Consider the following 23,884-nt stretch of genomic DNA (forward strand, 5'->3'; position numbering starts at 1 on the left):
AAATTGAGCAATTTGTAATGAGGTGGATGCAACTAGAGTCTGTCATACAGAGTGAAGTAAGTCAGAAAGAGAAAGACAAATACCATATGCTAACACATATATGTGGAATTTAAGAAAAAAATGTCATGAAAAACCTAGGGTTAAGACAGTAATAAAGAGACAGATCTACTAGAGAATGGACTTGAGGATATGGGGAGGGGGAAGGGTAAGCTGTGACAAAGCAAGAGAGTGGCATGGACATATATACACTACCAAATGTAAAATAGATAGCTAGTGGGAAGAAGCTGCATAGCACAGGGAGATCAGCTCGGTGCTTTTTGACCACCTAGAGTGGTGGGATAGGGAGTGTGGGAGGGAGGGAGATGCAAGAGGGAAGAGATATGGGAACATATGTATATGTATAACTGATTCACTTTGTTATAAAGCAGTAACTAACACACCATTGTAAAGCAATTATACTCGAATAAAGATATTAAGAAAATAAATACAAAGAAAAAAATATTAAAGGCAGCAAGGGAAAAAAAACATATAACACACAAGGGAATCCCCATAAGGTTAACAGCTGATCTTTCAGCAGAAACTCTGCAAGCTAGAAGGGACTGGCAGGACATATTTAAAGTGATGAAGGAAAAAATCCTATGACCAAGATTACTCTACCCAACAAGGATCTAATTCAGATTTGATGGAGAAATTGAAACATTTACAGACAAACAAAAGCTAAGAGAATTCAGCAACACCAAACCAGCTTTACAAAAAATGCTACAGGAACTTCTCTAGGCAGAAACCCAAGAAAAGGGAAAGACCTGCAAGAGCAAACCCAAAGCAATTAAGGAAATGGTAATACGAACATATATCTCGATAATTACCTTAAATGTAAATGGACTAAATGCTGCAACCTAAAGACATAGATTGGCTGAATGGTTAGAAACACAAGACACATATATATGCGGTCTACAAGAGACCCACTTCAGACCTAGAGACACATACAGAATGAAAGTGAGGAGATGGAAGAAGATATTCCATGCAAATGGAAATCAAAAGAAACCTGGAGTAGAAATACTCATATGAGAAAAAATAGACTTTAAAATAAAGACTGTTACAAGAGACAAAAAAGGACACTACATAATGATCAAGGGATCGATCCATCAAGAAGATATTACAATTGTAAATATTTATGCAATCAACAGAGGAACACATCAATACATAATGCAAATACTAACAGCCAAAAAAGGGGAAATCGACAGTAACACATTCATAGTAGTGGACTTTAACACCCCACTTTCACCAATGGACAGATCATCCAAAATGAAAATAAATAAGGAAACACAAGCTTTAAATGATACATTAAACTATATGGACTTAATTGATATTTATAGGATATTCCATCCAAAAACAACAGAATACACATTCTTCTCAAGTGCTCATGGAACATTCTCCAGGATAGATCATATCTTGGGTCACAAATCAAGCCTTGGTAAATTTAAGAAAATTGAAATCATATCAGGTATCTTATTCGACCACAACACTATGAGACTAGATATCAATTACAGGAAAAAATCTGTAAAAAGTACTAACACATGGAGGCTAAAGAATACACTACTTAATAACCAAGAGATCACTAAAGAAATCAAAGAGGGAATCAAAAAATACCTAGAAAAAAATAACAATGAAAAAACGATGACCCAAAACCTGTGGGATTCAGCAAAAGCAGTTCTTAGAGGGAACTTTATAGCAATACAATCCTACCTTGGGAAACAAGAAACATCTCAAATCAACAAGCTAACATTACACCTAAAGCAATTAGAGAATGAAGAAAAAAATAACCCAAAGTTAGCAGAAGGAAAGAAAACATAAAGATCAGATGAGAAATAAATATAAAAGAGGTGAAGGAAACAATAGCAAAGATCCGTAAAACCTAAAGCTGATTCTTTGAGAAGATAAACAAAATTGATAAAACATTAGGCAGACTCATCAAGAAAAAAAGGGAGAAGACTCAAATCAATTGAATTAGAAATGAAAAAGGAGAAGTAACAACTGACACTGCAGAAATACAAAGGATCATGAGAGATTACTACAAGCAACTCTATGCCAATAAAATGGACAACCTGGAAGAAATAGAAAATTCTTAGAAATGCACAAGCTTTGGAGACTGAACCAGGGAGAAATAGAAAATATGAACATTCCAATCACAAGCACTGAAATTGTAACTGTGATTAAAAATCTTCCAACAAACAAAAGCCCAGGACCAGGTGGATTCACAGGTAAATTCTATGAAACATTTAGAGAAGAGCTAACACCTATCCTTGTCAAACTCTTCCACAATATAGCAGAGGGAGGAAAACTCCCAAACTCATTCTACGAGGCCATCATCACCCTGATACCAAAACCAGACGAACATGTCACAAAGAAAGAAAACTACAGGCTAATATCGCTGATGAACATAGAGGCAAAAAGCGTCAACAAAATACTAGCAAACAGAGCTTCCCTGGTGGTGCAGAGGTTGAGAGCCTGCCTGCCAATGCAGCGGACACGGGTTCATGCCCTGGTCTGGGAAGATCCCACATGCCGCGGAGCGGCAGGGCCCGTGAGCCGTGTCCGCTGAGCCTGGGCGTCCGGAGCCTGTGCTCCACAATGGGAGAGTCCAAAACAGTGAGATGCCTGCGTACCGCAAAAAAAAAAAAAAAAAAAAAAAAAAAAAGGCAAACAGAATCCAACAGTACATAAAAGGATCATACACCATGATCAAGTGGGATTTATCCCAGGAATGCAAGGATTCTTCAATATATGCATATCAATCAATGTGACACACCATATTAACAAATTGAACTAGAAAACCCATATGATCATCTCAAGAGATGCAGAAAAAGCGTTCGACAAAATTCAGCACCAATTTATGATAAAAACCCTCCAGAACGTAGGCATAGAGGGAACTTTCCACAACATAATAAAGGCCATATATGAAAAGCCCACAGCCAACATCGTCCTTAATAGTGAAAAACTGCAACCATTTCCACTAACATCAGGAAAAAGACAAGGTTGCCCACTCTCACCTCTATTATTCAACATAGCTTTGGAAGTATTAGCCACAGCAATCATTGAAGAAAAAGAAATAAAAGGAACCCAAATCGGAAAATAACAAGTAAAGCTGTCACTGTTTGCAGATTACATGTTACTATACATAGAGAATCCTAAAGATGCTACCAGAAAACTGCTAGAGCTAATCAATGAATTTGGTAAAGTAGTAGGGTACAAAATTAATGCACAGAAATCTCTAGCATTTCTATACACTAATGATGAAAAAACTGAAAGTGATACAAGGAAACACTCCCATTTACCATTGTAACAAAATAATAAAATATCTAGGAATAAACCTACTTAAGGAGACAAAAGACCTGTATGCAGAAAATTACAAGACACTGATGAAACCAATTAAAGATGATACAAATAGATGGAGAGATATACCATGTTCTTGGATTGGAAAAATCAACATTGTGAAAATGAATCTACTACCCAAAGCAATCTGCACATTCAATGCAATCCCTATCAAACTATCCCTGGTATTTTTCACAGAGCTAGAACAAAATATTTCACAATTTGTATGGAAACACAAAAGACCCTGAATAGTGAAAGTAATCTTGAGAAAGAAAAATGGAGCTGGCGGAATCAGGCTCCCTTACTTCAGATTATACTACAAAGCTACAGTAATCAAGACAGTATGGTACTGGCACAAAAACAGAAATAGAGATCAATGGAACAGGATAGAGAGCCCAGAGATAAACCCACACACATATGGTCACCTTATCTTTGATAAAGGAGGCAGGAATGTATAGTGGAGAAACGACAGCCTCTTCAATAAATGGTGCTGGGAAAACTGGACAGGTACATATACAAATATAAAATTCGAACACTCTGTAACACCATATACAACAATAAACTCAAAATGGATTGAAGACCTAAATATAAGGCCAGACACTATCAAACTCTTAGAGGAAAACATAGGCAGAACACTGTATGACATAAATCACAGCAATATCCTTTTTGACCCACCTCCTAGAGAAATGGAAATAAAAACAAAAATAAACAAATGGGACCTAATGAAACTTAAAAGCTTTTGCACAGCAAAGGAAACCGTAAAGAAGACTAAAAGACGACCCTCAGAATGGGAGAAAATATTTGCCAATGAAGCAACTGACAAAGGATTAATCTCCAAAATTTACAAGCAGCTCATGCAGCTCAATATCAAAAAAATAATCAACCCATTCCAGATATGAGCAGAAGACCTAAACACACATTTGTCCAAAGAAGATATACAGATTGCCAACAAACACATGAAAGGATGCTCAACATCATTAATCATTAGAGAAATGCAAATCAAAACTACAATGATGGGATTCCCTGGTGGTGCTGTGGTTGAGAATCTGCCTGCCAATGCAGGGGATACGGGTTCGTGCCCCATTCTGGGAGGATCCTACATGCCGTGGAGCACCTGGGCCCGTGAGCCATGGCCGCTGAGCCTGCACGTCCAGAGCCTGTGCTCCGCAACAGGAGAGGCTACAAGAGTGAGAGGCCCGCGTACAGCAAAAAAAAAAAAAAAAAAAAAAAAAAAAAATCTACAATGAGATATCATCTCACACTGGTCAGAATGGCCATCATCAAAAAATCTACAAACAATAAATCCTGGAGAGGGTGTGGAGAAAAGGGAACACTGTTGCACTGTTGGTCGGAATGTAAATTGATAGAGCCACTATGGAGAACAGAATGGAGGTTCCTTAAAAAACTAAAAATAAAACTACCATATGACACAGCAATCCTACTACTGGGCATATGCCCTGAGAAAACCAGAATTCAAAGAGTCATGTACCAAAATGTTCATTGCAGCTCTATTTACAATAGCCATGACATGGAAGCAACCTAAATGTCCATCAACAGATGAATGGATAAAGAAGATGTGGCACATATATACAATTGAATATTACTCAGCCATAAAAAGAAATGAAATTGAGTTATTTGTAGTGAGATGGATGGACCTAGAGTCTGTCATACAGAGTGAAGTAAGTCAGAAAGAGAAAAACAGATACTGTAAGTTAACAAGTATATATATAGAATCTAAGAAAAAAAATGTTCATGAAGAACCTATGGGCAAGACAGGAATAAAGACACAGACCTACTAGAGAATGGACTTGAGTATATGGGGAGGGGGAAGGGTAAGCTGTTACAAAGTGAGAGAGTGGCATGGACATATATACACTACCAAATGTAAAATAGATAGCTAGTGGGAAGCAGCCACATAGCACAGGGAGATCAGCTCGGTGCTTTGTGACCACCTAGAGGGGTGGGATAGGGAGTGTGGGAGGGAGGGAGACACAAAAGGGAAGACACATGGGAACATATATATATGTATAACTGATGCACTTTGTTATAAAGCAGAAATAACACACCATTGTAAAACAATTATACTCCAATAAAGATGTTAAAACAATTTTTTTTAACTAGTAATAATAGGGCTGCATGCTTGTAAAACCTTTCTGGGGGACTCACTGGCAATGTCTATCAAAAGCCTATCAACATCACATAACTTTTTAAAAAAAAATTATTTTGGGCTGTGTTGTGTCTTCGTTGCTGGGCGCAGGCTTTCTCTAGTTGTGGTGAGTAGTGGCTGCTCTTTGTTGTGGTGCACGGGCTTCTCATTGTGGTGGCTTCTCTTGCTGCAGAGCACGGACTCTGGGTGCACGGGCTCAGTAGTTGTGGCTCGCAGGCTCAGTAGCTGTGGCTTGTGGGCTCTAGAGCGCAGGCTCAGTAGTTGTGGCACACGGGCTTAGTTGCTCCGCGGCAGGTGGGATCTTCCCAGACCAGGGCTCGAGCCCGTGTCCCCCGCATTGGCAGGCAGATTCTTGACCACTGCACCACCAGGGAAGTCCCTCACATAACTTTTAACCAGCTAACCCGTTCATTTCTGGGGACCGTGGAGTAGAAAATCTCAGCTGTATACAAATAGGTAATCCTCATCCCTGTTCTGTGAGGTAGGTGTGGATTCTGTTACGATGAGGAAACTGATGCCCTGAAAGATGCAGGCCCTTCACTAAGAGCAGGGGGCTGCAAGCAGGTTGTAGGACTCCAGCGTCAATGCCAGACCATCAGCTTGCCCTGTCTGCACAGGCAACACTGGGAGATGCCACCATGTCAGCTGCGGTGCAGCAAGCTGCTGAGATCAAAAGTACCTTTTATTTGGGGCTTTTCTGAATTTTCCAGATTTTCTACTGTGAATACGTATTAATTCATAATGAGAGAACTTTTAATGTTATCTTTTGAAAACGTAATGAATGAGTAAGCATATCCAATGAACAGCTTATAATTTTATTTTAGACAAGACTTGGTAAATGCCCCCAACTTAATGAGAGTGTCTAGTATACATTCACAGGACTGGAATGCTATAAAGCAGTGACTAACGGATCATAACCTGATTTCTGAATAAAGGATGTGCTGACAGAAGGATACTGACCTGCATACTGTTTAGAAAAGGAAAGCCAAAGAGAACAGCTTCATTGGTGTTGATCTAATAGAGAAAAAGCTATGAACTCAGCAGCTGGAGCTGGACAGAGCTGCCCCTGCAGGACCCCGAGCTCCCCGGCATGCTGTGATTCTGGGCTCACTAAGCAGGCTTCCATCCATCACACGGCTCCTCCTCAGGGGGATGCACATCAGTCAGCCTCGTCTCCTGTTAAGTGTAGCTCCACTGAGCTGAGGACTGTCTCGGAAGAGCCCTGGTGACTCAGAGACAGCAAACAGACCAGGTGCATGGCCTCGCCAGGGATTAAGCCAGACCCAAAGCTCAGCTCACCTCTACACTCTCCCATAAACTCCTCAACCAGGAAGGGCAGATTGAGTGGAGTTTTCTGCTTACAGCAGGAGGCATCCGCACTGTTGGATGGAGCCCATTCTGCAACATAGCAGTTCTCATGAAGACGTTCTTGCTCAACCCTAACCTAAAGTAATGATAGTACCAATGAAGCCCATTTCCTCTCGTTGTGTCCTAGGTAAAGATGAAGAAAAGCAATCAACCATTGTCTTTAAGAAACGTCTTTGTACATTCCTTAACTTTCCCGATTACAAAAATAAAATATTCTAACTATTAAAAAGTCAAAAAAAATAAAGCCGAAACTAACACAGCATTGTAAAGAAATTATACTCAAATAAAGATGTTTAAAAAAAAAGAGTATGGTACTGGCACAGAAATATAGATCAATGGAACAGGATAGAAAGTCCACCCACACACTTATGGTCAATTACTCCATGACAGGAGGCAAGAATGTACAATGGAGAAAAGACCATCTCTTTAATAAGTGGTGCTGGAAAAATTGGACAGCTACATGTAAAAGAATGAAATTAGAAAACTCCCTAACACCATACACAAAAATAAACACAGGGGCTTCCCTGGTGGCACAGTGGTTGGGAGTCTGCCTGCCGATGCAGGGGACATGGGTGCATGCCCCAGTCCAGGAAGATCCCACATGCTGTGGAGCGGCTGGGCCCGTGAGCCACGGCTGCTGAGCCTGTGCGTCCGGAGCCTGTGCTCCGCAACGGGAGAGGTCACAGCAGTGAGAGGCCCGCGTACCGCAAAATAAATAAATAAATAAATAAATAAATAAATAAATAAATAAATAAATAAATAAACAAACACAGAGTGGTTTAAAGGCTTAAATGTAAGGCTGGATAATATAAAACTCTTAGAGGAAAACAGAGGCAGAACACTCTATGACTTAAGTCACAGCAAAGTCTTTTCTGACCCACCTCCTAGAGTAGTGAAAATAAAAACAAAAATAAACAAATGGGACCTAATTAAAATTAAAAGCTTCTGCACAGCAAAGGAAACCATAAACAAAATGAAAAGACAACTCAAAAAATGGGAGAAAATATTTCCAAACGAAGTATCCAACAAGGGATTAATCTCCAAAACATAGAAATAGCTCATGCACCTCAATATCAAAAAAACAAACAACCCAATGAAAAAATGGGTGGAAGACCTAAATAGACATTTCTCCAAAGAAGCCAGATAGATGGCCGAAAAGCACATGAAAAGATGCTCAACAGCACTAATTACTGGAGAATGCAAATCAAACCTATGATGAGGTATCACCTCACACTGGTCAGAATGGCCATCATCAAAAAATCTACAAACAATAAATGCTGGAGAGGGTGTGGAGAAAAGGGAACCCTCCTACATTGTTGGTGGGAATGTAAATTGGTACAGCTACAATGGAGAACAGTATGAAGGTTCCTTAAAAAATCTAAAAATAGAATTACCATATGATCCAGAAATCCCACTTCTGCACATATGCCCAGAGAAAACCATAATTCGAAAAGATACATGTACCCCAATGTTCATTGCAACACTATTTACAATAGACAGGACATGGAAGCAACTTAAATATCCATCAACAGAGGAAGGGATAAAGAAGATGTGGTACATATATACAATGGAAAATTTCTCAGCCATAAAAAAGAACAAAACAATGCCATTTGCAGCAATGTGGATGGACCTAGAGATTGTCATACTGAATGAAGTAAGTCAGACAGAGAAGGACAAATATCATATGATATCACTTATACGTGGAATCTAAAAAAGGAAAAAAAGGTATAAATGAACTTATTTACAAAACAGAAATAGAGTTACAGATGTAGAAAACAATCTTATGGTTACCAGGGAGGAAGGGGGGAGGGAATAAGTAGGATACTGGGATTGACATGCTCACATAACTATATATAAAATAGATAACTAATAAGGACCTACTGTATAGCACAGAGAACTCTACCCAATACTCTGTAATGACCTATATGGGAAAAGAATCTTAAAAAGAGTGGATATATGTATATGTATAACTGATTCACTTTTCTATATAGCAGGAAGTAACACAATCTTTTAAATCAACTATACTCCAATAAAAATTTTAAAATAAAATAAAATTTCCCTGAGGTAACAGCACAAGAAAAAATATCAAGCTGATAAAAGCAAGTGGGTTACCCGGTCTTCAGAACATAGCAAAATTCTTATTTCCCCTAAGGCAGAGAATAGTATAAAACAGAGAAGTGTCTATGACATGAATCAAAAGGACAGTGATAAATGGAAGCATTAGAATCAAATAATTTCAGGGGAGAAAGGGATCTTATCTATCTACTCCAACTATTCTAGCATGAGTAGATAAATCTAGTTGCCAAATCTAATAGGTATACATAAGCCCCTTCTTGTTTCTCTTGTGTGCAGTTTTGAGAGTGAGCATTGACTATTCTTTCTTTTCAGAAACCACACACACACACACACACACACACACACACACACACTTGGAGCTAATACCCTTAGTTCTGGTGTTTTTCTCTAGATTTTGGCCCCAATCACATCTGGCTTTATGAGTCAGCACTACTTCCAGGTGAGTCTCCACTGGGCCATGAGGTTATATTTTTAATGCACAAATCACTATAGCTCATGTCTCCAACTCATGTAATGGTATAATCTAGTTTTTGCCAGATTCCTCTCCATAGGTACTTTGGAGATCTTCAGTGTGCCTCTTCATGGATTTACAATGGTTACCATCTGAATGTGAACTGCTGCTCTGCTCTTTATACACACCTCTGTCCACTTCATTGTGAGTCATGTTTTAAGGGCATCCCTCTGGCTGCTGTCCCCTACACTGTCTCCCTGCAAGTGGATGGTTAGGGGACAATACTCTCTCTCAATTCTTTCCAGTGATGATAGCATCTTGATGGTAACATGTAACCAGATTTTACAGAAAGTCTGGAGATGACAGAAGTAATTTTGTCACTGAGGCTATCCATTTCTTTATAACAACAGAGCCTTAAAACCACCACCACCACCACCAGTTAGAATCAGTCACAATTTTATGGATCCTTTTGCATCATGTGGTATTAGCTGGGGCTGCAGCAATCTAGAGGCTCAACTGAACTGAAATGTCCAATTATACAAAACAAATTTTAAAACAAAGCAAAGTTCAAAATACAGTTGATTCCACAATTTCTAGAAACAGAGGGGTGTGAGACCTATATATTGGTCTTATTGTTCCAAAGCTCTATTTTAGCACCCACTTGAGACAGGAGATGTGGCTGGGGCTTGGATGGGGTGGAGAAATAGAACTGCATCTTTATCTCCATGTAAGAGGATCTATAAACAGTCTCTTCCTCAGCCCAGGGTAACTTGCTGTCTCCTGGAGCTTCTGGGTAAAATTATTTCTTTGATTCAGCAGTCAAAACTGAAAGTCTATGCCAAATAATGGTTAGGAAACCTAAATGTATAGTTTTCTTGGAGTGTAGGAATCCCAAGTAGATTAAATTAATGTAAAAATTTTCACTGAAACTAGTGAAAAAATTTTCACTGAAACCAGTGAAAACTTTGTTTTCCTTTAGCAGAAACAAATGAAAAACCCTTTTGTATGGACATTTAAAGTGTCTAGGATATTAGGGAATTCCATGGAGGATGGAAACATAAAATCGTTCACAATTAACAATTACTAATGATAAGAGGTAATGATCTGCCATGATCTCTATCATAGTAGAAGCCACAAAGAAAATTAGCTCCCTAAGAACTCAAACAATAGAATCTAAAAGAGACTATGAAAAAGTATGCTTGAAATAATTAAATGAGATAAAATTTTAAAATGTAATAACAGAACATAAAAATAAAAATAATTTGAAAGTAAACAAGACAAATTTCTAGAAATGAAAAATGGAATCATTGTAATTAAAAACACATTAGATAGGTTAAGCAGCAAATTAAGTATATTGAAAAAATGTAGTAAACTGGAAAATAAATCTGAGGAAATTAGGGTGTAACATAGAGAGAAAGAGAGATAAAAATATAAGAGAATGGATGAAAGAATATGTTGAGTGAAATAAGCTAGATCCTAAGGAGGACATATTATGTATTTCTAACTATATGAAGGTCAAGAACAGGCAAAACTAAAAATGGTGATAAAAGACAAAGAGAAGTTACTTTTGTAGGCAAAAGGCACTATTGATTGGGAAGGGGCACAAAGGTTATACTCTATATATTGATCTATGTTGTGGTTATATGGGTGTGTATACGTATGTACATGGATGCACATATATGTGTATGTATATACATATACACTTTTTTTTCAAGTTCTATGTGTTCAATTGTGCATTTTATGAGTTCCACACATTGGTTTAAAAAAAAACCAGAGAAGTTTACAGACATGGCAGATAAATTAAGCAGGTCCAACATACATCTAAAAGGAGTCCCTCAAAGGGAGAATTGAGAGATGTATCATTAGAAGAAATGATGGTAGATAATTTTTTATAATAGGAGAAAGACCCAAGTTCTTAGAATGAGGAAGTGTACCATATCTGGAGAAGCGTAAGTTTAAAATATACATATGTGCCACCTAGAACCATTATGGAAAAACTGCAGAATACTAAAGACAAAGGAATTCTTAAAAACAATCAATGAGAGAAGAGAGATCATCTACATCCGTTTTCTCAAAAAAAAGAGAGAAAATAATTATTAACCTTGAATTCTGTTCCTATTAAGGGTGAAAAGTCCTAGCTGAAAGTTCTTTTAAAGGATATAAAAAAGGGAGAAGTAGAATGCAAGAGACAAGAGAGTGAAGGAACTGGTAAACATGTGAGTAAATCTAGAGAAGAATTGACTGAAAAAGTAATAATCAATAGTGAAGGTTAAAATAAAAATTCAAAGAAAATGCAGGACCTCAAAGACATTGTACATTAGAATTAAGAGGTTCTAAAGTGTTGGGGAGGAGAGTAGAAACACTGATCAATTTAGACTTTGTTAAGCTATAGGCAGAGAGAAGATATTTGCAATGCACATAATTGAAAAACAATCTATATATAAAACATATCAAGAACTATGGGCTAATAATTTAAAACAATCTAATAGAACAGTGGAAAAGGATGTGGAAAGGCAATTCACAGAGGGTGAAAGTTGAATTCCCAATAAATAAAGTTCAACTGCAGGGAATAAAAAATAAAACAACAGTAAGAAGCAATTTCATACCCATCAGATTTATGTAAGTTAAAACTTTTTGGTAAAACCAAGTAATGGCAAGGCTGTTAAGGGACACAAACTCTCACATACTGATTTTGGGAGTGTGAATTATAGCTTTTGGAAAGCAATTTGATAAGATCTATTTTATTAGTCTGTTCTATTTGGGCTATTATAACAAAAATACCATAGACTGGGTGGCTTAAACAACCAATATTTACTTCTCATAGTTCTGGAGGCTGCAGAGTCCAAGATCAAGGCACTGGCAGATTCACTGTTTGGTGACAGCCCACTTCCTGGTTCACAGATGGCTGTCTTTTCCATGTGTCCTCACATGGCAGAAGGGGTGAAGGAGGTTTCTGGAGTCTCTTTTCCAAGGGTACTAATATATTCTTTGGTGTTCCATCCTCATGACCTAATTACCTCACGAAGACCCTACCTCCAAATACCATCACAGTGGGGAATAGTTTTCAACGCATGAATTTTGAGGGGACACAAATATTCAATCTATGATATCTAGTAAATTGGAAGATGCACCTTTCCAACGACCCAGAAATTTCAGCTTCTAGATATATGTCTTTAGATTGCAGTGGCTCTCAACAAGGGCAATTTGCCCCCCACAGACACTGGGCAATGTCTGGAGGCATTTTTCAGTGCCCCTATTGGAGTCTTGCTACTGGCATCTAATGAGTAGAGGATGCTGCTAAACATCCTACAATGCACAGGTCAGCCCTTCACAAAAAAGAATTTCCTGGTTCAAAGTGTCAGTAGGGTTAAAGCATAAAAAGAGTTCTGAGTGACAAAAGCACATTGCAAAAATAAATGGATTTATCCTGCCATATATGTAACATTTTAAAAACATTAATGCTCTAATATATTTAGGGACATTGTTTGCCAAAATGGACATGATAATTCCCCTCTGTATCCATTTCCATGTAAAGTCCTCTCCCACACTGACTAAGCTATATGACTTGCTCTGGCTAAAAGCATAGTAGCAAACTTGCCACAAGCAGAGACTTAAAAGGTGCTTGGGCATCATGCTTTGCCCTCTATTTCTGCTCTTGGGAGCCCTGTAACCACAACAATGTGAATGAGCACAGGGTCATTCTTTTGGATGTTGAGAAACACTTGATCAAGTAATTTCTGTCATACCAGCTGACATTGAGCCAACTGCCAGACATATTTGTGAAGCCAATTAGAGATTTACTCACTACCCCAGAAAGAAAAATTGCCCAACTAACCTACAGAATTTTGAGAAAGAATACTAAGCCACCAAGTTTTGTTACAAATCAAAAAATAAATGATACAATTGTTCATAGAGAACATATTGACAGTAAAGATCTAAAGCCATGGATGGATAGATAGAACAAACACCACTTTGAATAATGATTAATGTGGACAGGGATTCTGGGATGATAGCTACCTCCCTGAGAGAGGGAGGGAATTGGAAAGGAGGATGTAACATTTTCTTAGAAATAATCACGGAGAAGTCTTCTAGTTTTAGCTCTAACATGTAAAGAGCTTGGAAGTTGTCTCATCCTTACAATAAGGAAAAAGCTCAAGAAACTGAAAACCAATGACTTTTCTTGCACCCAAAAGTGAATTAAAGTCACACAGCACACTGCCACCTTGAAATCTAGAGAGGCAGGCAAATACAGAGAATCACAGCTGAGAGCACCTTATCTGGAGCATCAGCTGCTAGACCCATGAACTGGTAGGAACACTTACCCTGCCATTTTGATGAACTTTTGGAGGCTGAATGTGAAATAGCATTAAAGTGAGCAGCACCTGGAAGGCATGGTATTAGGGCTTCTCTACACTATTGTGAGTTTTATCTCCAGGAACTCCACTAGCAAAACAACAACAAAATACAAGGCATGCTAAAAAGTAAGAAAAAAACCCAGAGCCTGAAGAGACAAAGCAAGTATCAGAACCAGACTCAGGTAAGGTACATATTTTGGAATTATCAGATAGGGAATTAAAAAATAACTATGAATCATACGTTAAGGGCTCTAAAGGAAAAAGTAGACAACATGCAAGAACAGATGGTTATTGTAAGCAGAGAGATGGAAACTCTAAGAAAGAATCAAAAGAAAATGCTAGAGATAAAAAAAAATACTGTAACAGAAATGAAGAATATATTTGATAGGCTCATGAGCAGACTGTATACAACCGAAGAAAGAATCATTAAGTGTGAAGATAGGGCAATAGAAACTTTCTAAACTGAAATGAAAAAAGAAACTGATATTCATGAACTGTGGGACAATTTTGAAAGATATCAGAAGGGGAAGATGGAGCAGAAGAAATATTTGAAGTGAAAAATAGCATGAAATTTTCCAGAATTAATGACAGACACAAAATCTCAAATCCAGAAATCTCAGAGAACACCACATAGAATAAATACCCTCAAAAAACTCCTCCTGGCCGAGGAGAGGAGACCAGATGGCAGAGTACAAGAACTTGAGTTCACCTCCTCAAGAAAACACAAAAGTCACAACTAACTGATGAACAACTAACTGAGGAACAACCATCAACAAAAAAAGACTCAAACCTACCAAAAAAGATATTCTACAACCAAAGACAAAGAGGAAGCCACAATGAGATGGTAGGAGACTTGCTTTCACAATATAATCAAATCCCATACCTGATGGGTGAGCAACCCACAAACTGGAAAATAACTATATCATACAGGTTCTCCCACAGAAGTGAGAGTTCTGAACCCCACATCAGACTCCTCAGTCTGAAGGTCTGGTATCTGGAGGAGAGGCCCCAGAGGATTTGGCTTTGGAGGCCAGTGGGCTTGAGTGCAGGAGTTCCACAGGACTGGGGGAAACAGAGATTCCACTCTTGGAGGGCGCACACAAGTTTTCATGTGCACTGGGACCCAGGGCAAAGCAGTGGCTCCATAGAAGCCTGGGCCAGTCCTACCTGTGGAAATTGGAGGGTCTCCTGGGGAGGCAGGGGTCAACTGTGGCTCACTGTGGGGGCAAGGACACTGGTGACAGAGGCCCCAGGGAATATTCATCAGTGTGAGCTCTCCTAGAGGTGGCCATTTTGGCACTAAGATCTACCTCTCCCCCAAACAGGCTGCAGGCTGCAGTGCTGGAAGGTCTCAGGACAAACTCATCAGCAGACAGGCTGCCTAAATTCATCCTGAGCACACAGCTGCCTCTAAACACACCTCTTGACACAGCCCTGTTCACCAGACCCAGCTCCACCCACCAGTGGACGGGCACCAGTCCCTCCCACCAGGAAGCTGCACAGGCCCCTGGACCAAACTCACCCACCAGGGAGCAGACACCAGAAGTAAGAGAAACTACAAACCTGCAGCCTGAGAAACGGAGACCACAAACACAGAAAATTAGACAAAATGAGATGGCAGAGAAATATGTTCCAGTTGAAGGAACAAGATAAAACCCTAGAAGAACAACTAAGTGAAGTGGAGATAGATAATCTGCATGAAAAAGAATTCAGAGTAATGATAGTAAAGATGATCCAAGATCTCAGAAGAGAATGGAGGCACAGACTGAGAAGATACAAGAAATGTTTTACAAAACCTAGAGGATTTAAAGAACAAACAGAGATGAATAATACAATAAATGAAATGAAAAATACACTAAAAGGAGTCAATAGCAGAATAAATGAGGCAAAAGAATGAATAGGTGAGCTGAAAGACAGATTGATGAAAATCACTCCTGAGGAACAGAATAAAGAAAAAAGAATTAAAAAAATAATGAGGACAGTCTAAGAGATGTCTGGGACACATTAAACACACCAACATTCACATTATAGGGGTCCCAGAAGGAGAAGAGAGAGAAAAGGCCTGAGAAAATATTTGAAGAGATAATAGCCAAAAACTTCCTTAACATGAGAAATGAAACACTCACTCTATTCCAGGAAGCACAGAGAGTCCCATACAGTATAAACCCAAGGAAGAACACATAGAGAGACATATTAATCAAATTGACAAAAATTAAAGACAAAGAGAAAATACTGAAAGCAAAAATGGAAAATCATCAAATAACATACAAGGGAACTCCCATAAGGTTATCAGTTGATTTCTAGCAGAAACTCTGCAGGCCAAAAGAGAGGGGCATGATTTATTAAAAGGAATGAAAGGGAAAAACCTATAACCCAGAATATCCTACCCATCAAGTCTCTCATTCAGATTCAATGGAGAAATCAAAAGATTTACAGGCAAGCAAAAGCTAGAGAATTCAGCAACACCAAACGAGCTTTGAGTCAAATGCTAAAGGAACTTCTCTAGGCAGAAAAGACCACAACTAGAAAGAAGAAAATTACAAATGGGAAAGCTCACTGGTAAAGGCAAACATACAGTAAAGGTAGGAAATCATCCAAACACAAATATGATATCAAAACCAGCAATCATGAGAAGAGGAGAGCACAAATGCAGGATACTGGAAATGTATTTGAAATTAAAAAAACAGCAACTTAAAACAACCATATATATATATATATATATATATATATATATATACTGCTATATCAAAACCTCATGGGAACAACAAACCAAAAATCTACAGTAGATACTCGCACACACAAAAAAACAATCCAAACAAAACTCTAAATTTAGTCGCCAAATAGCAAGACAAGAGAACAAAAGAGGAAGGGAAGAAAACAGACCTACAAAAACTGACACAAAATAATTAACAAAATGGCAATAAGAACATACATATTGATGATTACCTTAAATGTAAATGGATTAAATGCTCCAACCAAAAGACATAGGCTGGCTGAATGGATACAAAACAAAACAAGGCTCGTATATATCTTATTTACAAGAGACCCACTTCAGATCTAGGGACAAAATACTGAAAGTGAGGGGATGGAAAAAGATATTCCATGCAAATGGAAATCAAAAGAAATGTGGAGTATCAATACTCATATTAAAAAAATAGACTTGGGCTTCCCTGGTGGCGCAGTGGTTGAGAGTCTGCCTACCGATGCAGGGGACACAGGTTCATGCCCCAGTCTGGGAAGATCCCACGTGCCGCAGAGCGGCTGGGCCTGTGAGTCATGGCCGCTGAGCCTGCGCATCCGGAGCCTGTGCTCCACAACGGGAGAGGCCACAACAGTGAGAGGCCCACGTACCACAAAAAAAAAAAAAAAAAAAAAACTTTAAAATAAAGACTGTTACAAGAGACAAAGAAGGATACTACATAATGATCAAGTGATCACTCCAAGAAGATATAACAACTGTAAATATATATGCACCCAACATAGGAACACCCCAATATATAAGGTAAATGCTAACAGGCATAAAAGAAGTTGACAATGACATAATAATAGTGAGGGACTTTAACACTTCATTTTCATCAGTGGAAGGATCATCCAGACAGAAAATCAATAAAGGAACACAAGCTTTAAATGACACAATAGACCAGATGGACTAAATAGATATTTATAGAACATTCCACACACTCTTCTCAAGTGCACATGGAACAATCTCTAGGACAGATCACATGCTGGGTCACAAAGCAAACCTTGGTAAATTTAAGAAAATTGAAATTATATCAAGCATCTTTTCTGACCACAGTGCTATGAGATTAGAAATCAACTACAAGAAAAAAATCTGTAAAAAACACAAACACATGGAGGCTAAACAATATGTTAATAAACAACCAATGGATCACTGAAGAAATCAAAGAAGAAATCAAAAAATACCTAGAGACAAATGAAAAAGAAAGTATGATGATCTAAAACCTATGGGGTACAGCAAAAGCAGTTCTAAGAGGGAAGTGCAAACCTAAAACTACTAGAGAAAGAAGAAATACAAAACCTGAAGTTAGTAGAAAGAAACAAATCATAAAATCAGAGCAGATAAATAAAATAGAAACCAAAAAAAAATGGAAAAGATCAATGAGACTAAAATCTGGTTCTTTGAAAAGATAAAAAATTGATAAACCTTTAGCCAGACTCAACAAGAAAAAAAGGAACAGGCTCAAATCAATAAAATCAGAAACAAAAATGGAGAGGTTAAAACTGACACCACAGAAATACAAAGGATCATGAGAGACTACTACAAACAACTCTATGCCAATAAAATGGACAACCTAGAACAAATGGACAAATTCTTAGAATGGTACAATCTTGCAAGGCTGAACCAGGAAGAAATAGAATGTGTAAACAGACCAATCACAACTACTGAAATTGAAACTGTGATTTAAAAACTTCCAACAAACACAAGTCCAGGACCAGATGGCTTCACAGGAAAATTCTATCAAACATTTAGAGAAGAGTTAACACCTATACTTCTGAAACTATTCCAAAAACTTGCAGAGTAAGGAATACTCCCAAACTCATTCTATGAGGCCACCATCACCCTGATACCAAACCAGACAAAGATACCACAAAAAAAGAAAATTATAACTATTATAGTTATAGTTCATAACACTGATAAACACAGACTGAAAAATCCTCAACAAAATACTAGCAAATAAAATCCAATACTATACTAAAAGGATCATAAACCATGATCAAGTGAGATTTATCCTGGGGGGCAAAGATTTTCAATATCCACATATGAATCATTGTGATACACTACAATAACAAACTGAAGAAATAAAACCATATGATCATCTCAACAGATGCAGAAAAAGCTGTTGCCAAAATTCAACACCCATTTATGATAAAAACTCTGCAGAAAGTGGGCATAGAGGGAACTTACCTCAACATAATAAAGGCCATATATGAAAAACTCACAGCTAACATCATTCTCATGGTGAAAACCTGAAAGCATTTTCTCTAAGATCAGAAAAAAGACAAGGATGTCCACTCTTGCCACTTTGATTCAACATAGTTTTGGAAGTCCTAGCCACAGCAATCAGAGAAGGAAAAGAAATAAAAGGAATCCAAGTTGGAAAATAAGAAGTAAAACTGTCACTGTTTGCAGAGGACATGATACTATACATAGAAAATCCTAAAGATACTACCAGAAAACTACTAGAGCCCATCAATGAATTCAGTAAGGTTGCAGGATACAAAATTAATACACAGAATCTCTTGCATCCCTATATGTTAAAAATGAAAGGTCAGAAAGAGAAATTAAGGAAACAATCCCATTTACTATTACATCAAAAAGAATAAAATTCCTAGGACTTAACCTTCCTAAGGAGGCAAAAGACTTGTACTCTGAAAACTATAAGATGCTGATAAAAGAAATTAAGATGACACAAACATGGAAATATATACCATGTTCTTGGATTAGAAGAATCCATATTGTCAAAATGACTATACTACCTAAGGCAATCTACAGATTCAATTCAATCCCTATCAAATTACCAATGGCATTTTTTCACAGAACTAGAACAAAAATTTTACAGTTTGTGTGGAAACATACAAGACCCTGAATAGCCAAAGCAATCCTGAGAAAGAAATACAGAGCTGGAGGAATCAGGCTCCCTGACTTCAGACTATGCTACAAAGCTACAGTAATCAAAACAGTATAGCACTGGCACAAAAACAGAAATATATATCAATGGAACAGGATAGAAAGTCTAGAGATAAACCCACACACCTATGGTCACCTAATCTATGACAAAGAAGGCAAGACTATACAATGGAGAACAGACAGTCTCTTCAATAAGTGGTGCTGGGAAAACTGGACAACTACATGGAAAAGAATGAAATTAGAACATTCCCTAACACCATACACAAAAATAAATTCAAAATGGATTAAAGACCTAAATGTAACGCCAGACAGTATAAAACTCTTAGAGGAAAACATAGGCAGAACACTCTTTGACATAAATCACAGCAATATCTTTTTTGATCCACCTCCTATAGTAATGAAAATAAAAACAAAAATAAACAAATTGGACCTAATTAAACTTAAAAGATATTGCACAGCAAAGGAAGCCATAAACAAACAAACAAAAAAGACACCCCACAGACTGGGAAAAAATATTTGCAAATGATATGACCAACAAGGGATTAATCTCCAAAATATACAAATAGCTCATGCAACCCAATACTAGAAAAAAACAAACAAGCCAATCAAAAAGTGGGCAGAAGAGCTAAATAGATATTTCTCTAAAGAAGACAGGCAGATGGCCAAAATCATGTGAAAAGATGCTCAACATCACTAATTATTATCAAAATGCAAATCAAAACACAGTGAGGTATCACCTCACACCAGTCAGCATGGCCATCATCAAAAAGTCTACAAACAATTCTGGAGAGGGTGTGGAGAAAAGGGAACTCTCCTACCTTGTTGGTGGGAATGTAAATTGGTATAACCACTCTGGAGAACAGTATGGAGGTTCTTTAGAAAACTAAATATAGAACTACCATATGATCCAGCAATCCTACTCCTGGAGAAAACTATAATTTGAAAAGATACATGCACCCTAATGTTCGCTGCAGCATTATTTACAACAGCCAAGACATGGAAGCACTATAACGTCCATCAACAGAAGATAAAGAAGATGTGGTACGTATATACAATGGAATATTACTCTGCCATAAAATAAGGAACAAAATAATGCCATTTACAGCAACATGGATGGACATGGAGATTATCATACTAAATGAATTAAGTCAGTCAGAGAAAGACAAATATCATATGATATCACTTATACATGGAATCTTAAAAAAATGATACAAATGAACTTACTTACAAAACAGAAACAGACTCACAGACTTCGATAACAAACTTATGATTACCAAAGGGAAAGGTGGGAGTGGGATAAATTAGGAGTTCGGGACTAACATATACACACTATTATACACATTATTATATTATATTATATTATACTATATACATATACACACTATATAAAATAGATAATCAACAAGGACCTACAGTATAGCAAAGGGATCTCTACTCAATATTCTGTAATAATCTATTTGTGAAAAGAATTTGGAAAGAATGGATATATGTATATGTATAACTGAATCACTTTGCTGTACACCTGAAGCTAACCAAACATTGTAAATCAATTATACCCAAATATAAAATAAAAATTAAATTAAAAAAAATGAAAACATAAAATAAATTGCCAACATGTAATAAAACAAGTTACTGATCATTTTTCTCCATACTCAGTGTATGAAAATATAATGAAATGTCTTAAATAAGTTAATGATCTTTTAAAATGCTTATCTGTACCCTTGTATGTTTTGTTCAGACATGAAATCTGAGGATAATTAAAATTCATGCCAATTTTGGAATGTTAGGAACAAATCACATAAGTGAAAATCTTCCAAGCGTTTAAAAACAAAATTCACAAAAGGAGTCATTAAAATTGTACTGTCAACAAATTTTTTAAAAGTCTCCTCCTATGCAGATCACATTTAAAGTGCAGAAAACCAAAAATATTCAAATAAGCCAAAGGAGGAAAACACCTTGCCTATAGAGGAACAAGTATAAGAATTACAGTGGATTTGTTATCTGAAACTATGCAAGCAAGAAAAAAGTGGAATCAAATATTTGAAGTGTTGAAAAAAAGATCACCCATGTAGAATTCCATGTCCAGTGAAATTATCCTTCAAAAGCAAAAAAGAGATAAAGACTCTCTCAGACAAACAAATTTATTTGGAAATTTATTGCCAGATCACCTACACTGTAAGAAATGTTAAAAGAAGTTCTTCAGAAAGATGAAAACGGTGTGAGTCAGAAACTTGGATCTACATAAAAAAAGGAAGAACATCAAAGAAGGAATAAATGAAGCTAAAATAGTATGTTTTATTTTTCATATTCTTAGTTGATCTAATAGATAACTGTTTGAAGTAATATTAGAAACAAGGTACTGAGTGATAATAAGGTATGGATACATGAAATGAATAACAGCAATGTTGTAAGATACAGGAGGAAGGGGTTGGGATATATCTCAGCATCTTTACATTCTTGAAACTCATCACTTGCAGTCCAGTACTTTGGAAAATGGACCTTTGTGACTGACTTGATAAACTACTAGAATATTTTCACTTTGGGATCTTAATTTAGTCTTAAGAGATTTTTCAAATTTGCAAATTTTCTAACTTTTATTTTCAGTACAAGTATCTCCACAACCTTCAAGAAAAGTCCTAATCTTATACATTGTAAAGTCAACTTTTATTTGTTCCTTTTCCCATAATACTATGTTTGGAAACTGGAACGATTATAAATCTCTGAAACTTCAAATTCTTCTCAGACTCTCTTTTGGTAAAACTGGAAACCAGGGGTGTGTGGAGGTCACCAACTATTAGGATTCCTTAGGTGCACTAAACTAAATTACCACCATTTTGTCTGGGTTTGCCATTAGGTAATTTTCATCATTGCATCCAAGCTAGATCTTATCACTTTTTACAAATTTTCAGTGACAATCATGTTTATTTAGTTCTCAGTGGAGTGTGGGTGTTATGCCATGGTACCCTTAAATTATTTATACTTTAATAGATAGCTTTGAATCAAAGTTGACATTTGAACCCAATTTCTTTTAGAGCACATTTTAAATCCCTGTTACTGTTAAATGACTTATTCTTACTGTTTTCTCCAAAAATCAAAAGTGATAGGTAGGGGCTTCCCTGGTGGCGCAGTGATTGAGAGTCCGCCTGCCAATGCAGGGGACACGGGTTCGTGCCCTGGTCCGGGAAGATCCCACATGTCGCAGAGCCCCTGGGCCCATGAGCCATGGCCACTGAGCCTGCGCATCCAGAGCCTGTGCTCCACAACGGGAAAGGCCACAACAGTGAGAGGCCCACATACAGCAAAAAAAAAAAGTGATAGGTAGGCTTGTTTTTCTTTTAAAATCTGTTGTCTTTTGTAATTTTCCATAGGCAAGAATGAAATTGGAAATCTATAGCCATAGCAATTTAAAAAATTGTATAGTTATTATGCCAACATGCTGGGGAGACAACACCACAAGCAACTTACTTTGGAACACCTGCCAAAAATATTTTTGCCATAAAAGGTATAATTTTTCTACTGGATATTTATAAAAGTAAGTAAACACATGCCCTACCGTGAGACAGTCTCCTTTCAGGAAAACACAAAGGAAACCTGCATTAGAGGTAAAACAACAACAATGAAAACAGGAATCCAATTCATTTCATTTTCCAGAGGGATTTGTGCAGAGTAATTGATATTTTTCAAACATACCATTATTCAGTAACTTTCCAGCTTTATTTGGTTTTTTTCCCCTACAAAATAGCATAAACAAATGTACTCTTTAAGGTTATGACAATTTGTTCTTCATTCTCCATTCTCTAGAGCTCAATTAATGAGGTCTTATATACCTTATTCTTATGGCACATATATGTTCAGTTTGGAATTATTAACAGAATAGGGCTAAATTCACCTTTTATTGGGTGGTGTATGAAAAGTCTTGAATGGATGTGATTTAAAATCAGCCCCTCTTAATGCCAATTGCCTGGAGCTAAGTGGGTTTATATTGGCTATTTAGAAATGCTTTATAATAAAGAATGTAAACAGTGCTTGGTACAGTACTTGGTTTATATAATTACCATTCCTGTAAGGTGCACAATTCATGGTCGAAATGACCATCTAAGGAATATAGGCTGCCTGCTGTTGAAGGTCCCCCAAATGGCTATATCATTTGGAGGTTTTCCATGTAGGTGACTGAAGGGTATCCTGACAGTACTGGCCCTGGGCTCTGTTTCGTAGTTGTGCTAACCTGGTAGGCTTCAATTCCCAGGCTCCCAGCCAGCTGGCTGTGGCTAATGGGAGGTGCTGGTGGGAGTTAGGAGGGCAGGAGGAAGGGAGAAGCCAGGGTATTTCTGCAGCTGGGTCTCCTTCACTGCTCTAGTTCATGTTAAACAGGTCTTCTTGGTTTCAGCTTCTTCCAGGTAACTCAGGCCCCTGGGCTCTGATAACAACCTTCGTCCCTCCAAGCT

Source organism: Leucopleurus acutus (assembly GCF_964270905.1).
Source record: "Leucopleurus acutus genome assembly, chromosome: 5".
In the NCBI taxonomy this organism is placed as follows: Eukaryota; Metazoa; Chordata; class Mammalia; order Artiodactyla; family Delphinidae; genus Leucopleurus; species Leucopleurus acutus.